The sequence below is a fragment of the Paroedura picta genome, chromosome 5 (genome assembly GCF_049243985.1).
Source record: "Paroedura picta isolate Pp20150507F chromosome 5, Ppicta_v3.0, whole genome shotgun sequence".
In the NCBI taxonomy this organism is placed as follows: Eukaryota; Metazoa; Chordata; class Lepidosauria; order Squamata; family Gekkonidae; genus Paroedura; species Paroedura picta.
In genome coordinates, this window is record NC_135373.1 from 121,888,248 (window position 1) to 121,894,247 (window position 6,000).

The following is a 6,000-nucleotide window of genomic DNA, read 5'->3' on the forward strand; positions in this document are numbered from 1 at the left end:
TTTGCCCAGGGTGCTTTCTCACTGTCGGGGCTGTTTATCAGGGTTGGAAAGGAACCGGCTCGGGAGAGACGGATGCATTCTTTGGCTCGTTTCCGCGGCTGAAGGATGGTGTCACCCTGGCCCGTGAGTGCTGTGAAGCCACAGCTAACATCGGGTGACCCCTGGAGGGTTTGGAAAGCAAGAGGTGGATGGGGATGGCTTGCTGTTGGCTGTCGTGGCATACAACCCTCTCTCTTCCTTGGCGACCTCCCATCCAGAGCCAGGTTGGTGTGGTGGTTAGGAGTGCAGACTTCTAATCTGGCTAGGTGGGTTTGATTTCCCACTCCTCCTCCATATTGTTGTTGTTGTTATTTAATTTATTACCCACCACTCTCGGGAGGCTCGTGGCAGTTACAGAAGTCCAGCTAAAACCCCATTAAAACCCGTTAAAATGGACAACCAACAACACAATGACAGCATAGCAACAACAACACGGCGGAACCCCCCCCAACCCCTCCTCCATCCTACTCCAAGATGGAAGAGGAAGGAGAGACAAGAATCACAGATGGCATTTAACATATGCAGCCAGCTGGGTGACCTTGGGCTCGCCACAGCACTGAGAAAGCTGTTCTGACCGAGCAGGAATCTTAGGGCTCTCTCAGCCTCACCCACCTCACAGGGTGTCTGTTGTGAGGAGAGGAAAGGGAAGGTGACTAGAAGCCGCTTTGAGCCTCCTTCGGGTAGAGAAAAGCGGCATAGAAGAACCAACTCTTCTTCGTCTTCAGTAATATCAGGGCTCTCTCAGCCTCACCCACCTCACAGGGTGTCTGTTGTGAGGAGAGGAAAGGGAAGGTGACTAGAAGCCACCTCGAGACTCCTTTGGGTAGAGAAAAGTGGCATATAAGAACCAACTCTCTTCTCAAGAAGAATTGGTTTTTATACCCTACTTTCATTGCCTGAAGGAGCCTCTAAGCGGCTTACAATCCTCTTCCTTTCCTCTATGCAGGCCAACCTTCCGCTTCCCTTCCGCTTCCCTTCCGCTACATAGGCGCCCTTGAAAGCTACCACTTCCTCAAGGAGAATTGGTCTCTGTTGTCTAGAGATGAACTGTAATCCCCCGGGGAATTCCAGGTCCCCCCTGGCGTCTGGCAACCCAACAACAGAGGCCGAGAAATTGCAACGACGTTTTCCCATTTGGGGCAAATTATGCTTCCTTCCCCCAAGAGTTCTCTGGAACCATTCCTGGTTGGTTGGGCCTTGTTGATTTATGCCGGGACAATTCCTCTATCTCTTAATTAGCGGCCGCGATCCCGTCCCTTGTGGGAGACGCCCGTAGGTGAGGTCGTATCCGGGCGGCGCATCAGAAAAGCAGCTAATAAAGGCGTGGGTGTATTTTAATTATCTTTCCCATCGACGCTTTTGAAAGCGGTCTCAGAGTAATTAGGGAGAAAGATCCCGTCAGGGAGACGGTACAAACTGCAAATCTTCCGAATTAAACCAGCGCATGGCTGTGTATCGCTGCTCACACACACACACACACACACACATGCTTGCGCACCGCCAATTCTAAATTAAGGCACCTAGCCAGAATGTCATAAGCTTTTTCCTTATGAGTTTATATCAGCAATGTGATTATCATATTGATTCAGCATATCAATGAACTGGCATTCGCCACTGTTTATTCTTCCCCCAATTGCCTTCTTGAAAGTAATAAAATTAAATCCAATAGGATATTAAATGTAAACACACACTGGTATTATATGTAAATATCCATATTTTTTTTTTTTAAAAAGAAATCTCTTTACTGTATTGATATGCAGATTTCCCCCAAGTTTAACAGCGCAAATGACAAAAACATATTTTTAACCTTCCATCCTGCTATTGTAGCTCAAAGCGGGATGATCCTTCCCCCCTCCCCCCATTTCCTTCTGTAATAACTTTGTGTTATTTCTGAGGAGAAATGCAAATTGCAAGTGTATTTTGCATATGCTATCACAGCTCGAAAATTCCTTTTGATTGCTTTCAAGGCAGAAAATCTGGTGGGACAATTGTCAACGAATTTCTCTTTCAGTAAGATAAGTTTCTGTTTTGGGGACTTGGGTTCCTACTGGCTGGTCAAAGCAAGAATCATAGGGTCATCTAGTCCAACCCCCTGCACTGTGCAGGACACTCCCAACCCTATCGCTCCTCCACTGTCACCCCCCCCCTTGAACCTTCACAGAATCAGCCTCTGTTTTAAATTGTCCCAAGATGGAGAACCCACCACCTCCCGAGGAAGCCTGTTCCACTGAGAAACCGCTCTGACTGCCAGGAACTACTTCCGGAGGTTTAGACGGAATTTTTTTTGAATTAATTTCATCCCATTGGTTCTGGTCCGTCCCTCCGGGGCAAGAGAGAACAACTCTGCTCCATCCTCTACATCAGTGGTCCCCAACCTGCGGGCCGCGGCCCGGTGCTGGGCCACGAAGGCCATGGCGCCGGGCCGCGGCTCCCTCTCCCCGCCCCCCCCCACAGTAAAAAACTTCCCAGGCCGCAAGCTTGTGGCCCGGGAAGCTTCTTACTGCGGGAGGGCGGGGAGAGGGAAGCAGGGCCGGCTGCGCCCGTGTGGGCGCGGCCGATGCGTAGGCGTGGCCTGCGCGGGCCGCGGGCCGCGCCCCGATGCCCTGCCGGTCCCCAGCCTCAGAAAGGTTGGGGATCACTGCTCTACATGGCACCCTTTCAAATACTTGGTTATCAGATCCCCTCTCAGTTGCCTCCTCTCTAGGCTAAACAGACCAAGCTCCCCCAACATAGAATGTCATCATATCTGCTCTCCAAAGTGGACATTTTATCCAGGGGAACAGATCCCTGTTGCCTGGAGATCGAGCTTAACCCCAAGAAATCTCCAGCTACCAATGCCTAAAAAAATAAAAATGACCCTACCTCTGACTGTACTGCTTTCTCTCTTTTATCTGGAAAATAAGAACCACCACAAGCCAATAAAGCAATGTTTTCAAATGTCTCATGATTATTTAAAGAACTGCAATTCAAAGAAATATAGATAAATACGTCTGCAAGCCCCAAACACCTCTACACATGGAACATTCATTTATTAACGCTCTACTCTACCTATCTCTCCCAGAAGTGGCCCAAAATAATTTTCATTATTCTCCTCGCCTCTGTTCCCCCCCTCCAGATTTATGGGGGAGACGTCTGTCAATGGCTACGAGCTAGGGGTGTGCATTGGGGTTTAACTGAACCAAAAATATACCTGAAAAACACACAATCAGTATTTTGGGGGTATATGTTGACTTCCCAAATGGATTTTCCTGCAGCCTATTGATGTCATGACCACCCTCCCGATCTCCTCTGGCATGTTAACGTAGAGGTTCAAAGAACCTGAGGGTCCTTCTTCACCCCTCCCTATGCCCCACGTTCCTTTCATTTTTCTGTTCCTTCCATCTCCTCCTCCATCCCACGGTTTATGACCGGTAGAGACTCTCTCCCCCACTGCGAAGAGCTCTCCCTTATCTATCCTCATCCTTGGTTCACACAGAGGGGTTGGAAATTTACTGCCAGGAATGGCAAAGAAAGCAGGCTGGGTGTCTCTTACATTTGCGCCATCAAGTAACATCTGACTTGGTGGCCCTGTTGGGTTTTCAAGACAAGAGACATTGAGAAATGGTTTGCTATTTCCTACTTCTGCTTCATGATCCTGGTATTCCTTGGAGGCCTCCCTCCAAATACTGGCCAAGCCCAACCCTGCTTAGCTTCCAAGTTCGGATGAGATCGAACTAGCTTGGAGCTATCCAGGCCATGTCTGGCAACCTTCCCCTACCACCAGTGGCAAGGGAGGATCGGTTTGCCAGCTCTGGGTTGGAACTTTGGGGGGCGACTTTGGGGGTGGATTCAGGAGTGGTCAGGGTTTGGGGTGAGGAGGGATCCCATTGTAGTAGAGTACTATGAAATCCACCTTCCAAAGCAGCCTTTTTCTCCAGTGGAACTGATCTCAGTAGTCTATAATTCCAGCGGATACACAGGTCCCACCTGGAGGTGAGCATCCCTAAGGGATGACCTTGTAATTCCACTTGGGTGATCTAGAATGGGTGGGAAAACCAACCAAAACCTTTTTGCTTTCTCTGCTGGGAAGCACAAAACCTGTTGGTTACAGTAAGGCCTGGTTTAAGAATTCCTGGGGCCTGTAGCACCAGAGACGTCTTAAGTATTTGTGAGGTCTTAGCAGAATGCAACTGGAGCTGTACCTTGTGCTGCACAAGTAACTGGAACTCTGGAAGCAACTGACAGCTTTACTTTGCTGAGAACATTTCTTGAACCTGGGTGTGATACTCAAGTGCAATGCCCCAATATCTAAGAGGCACAATGATGTAGTGTTCTTCTCTATATTAATAAGTGAAAAAGGTTATAACATAAAGTCTAAATGGTCAAACCACTGCAACCACTGACGAAGATAGAACAGAAAGCGGGTGACTTAACCTAGGACCCCGTTTTGGTTGACTCTTTATGTTTGACCATTTAGACCAGGGGTAGTCAAACTGCGGCCCTCCAGATGTCCATGGACTACAATTCCCAGGAGCCCCCTGCCAGCGTTTGCTGGCAGGGGGCTCCTGGGAATTGTAGTCCATGGACATCTGGAGGGCCGCAGTTTGACTACCCCTGATTTAGACTTTATGTGATAACTTTTTCCACTTATAAATATAGAGAAGACCCCTACATCAGTGTAACTCGTGATTTCCTTTTTTCTTCTGAGTCCACATTGAGGAATCCACGGTTCTACACTTGACCAATATCTAAGAGGACCTTCACGCTTACCTGGCTTGAGGACCACATGTGTGCTCAATGAAGGATGCACGCGTTCAGTTATAACAAGGCACACGTGTTGCCCATTTTCCATTCTTATGCTCTGCAATCATGTGAGTGTGAAGACCCCCTAACAATCATACCATGAAGGCCCCCTCATCCTACAGCACTATGGGGCCCCTGGAAACACAGGGCCCGTAACATGTGTGACATGCTACCAGGATAAACCGTTTCAGGTTCCAGCCCAATCTCTTCCCCTGTGGGTGAACCCAGGTGGAATTTTGCCCTTCTTGCCCCTGTTTCCAAATCCGTTGCCATTTAGAATTCCAGGACCAGGAAGAAACATACCCAGATAATAACATTATAATGGTGCAGGTTTCCGAACAATTTGTAACACGAGGAAATAACAGATATATCTCATATGTATACTTCTCAAAAATAAAAATAAAAATATTATAGAATGCCAGAGGTTACAATGGAAAAACCCTGAGCACATGTCCTGGGGATTCCTTTTTAAAGATGTGTTCTCAATGTGGAGCAGTAGCCATTTATGCTCTCTGCTCTCTCCACATAGTCTTCCCACAGCCTAGCCACGAGAGGCTTGCAATGTGTTTTCTTTGCAACTGCTCTTTAATCTTTTGTACTCTGCTCCAGTAAAGAGACTGAAGCAGATGAAGATCATACATTCCTGTAAATAATCTTTCCAGTAAAGATTACTCTCTTTTAAACCTCAAAGCGTTGTGACTCTGGATCTGTGCGTCATCCACAAAGGTAACGAATAACTGCATACTTTCAAAACGCTCTGTTGCTCTGCCGTTCTAATTTTCTGGAAGGGATCACATCTAGTCCAAAAGTCTCAACAGCTATCAGTACAGCAGCTTCTGCTGACGAAGGGCGCCTTCCTTTTCCAAAATGACAGGCCTTTTGAGCAGCACAGCTCCCGGTTCTTAACCAGCATAGGCAGCCCGGCCCGAGCCCTTAATGAAATGCAGCAGATTTAAAACATTTGTGAGGATACGTGTGTGTGTGTGTGCGTGCATGAGCACCAGCGCGTTCTTTTTCGGCTCGACGTGAGACCTGAATATTGAGCAGGTTGGGAAATGCTAAAAGTAGCAGTGATTGACTTTCTGACAACTCCAGGCAGCATCCATAAAACATGAACATGTTTATTGCATGCAAGCTTGAGACTTGTGCGGAACGCTGGGCTGTTAGAGATGGGTGGGT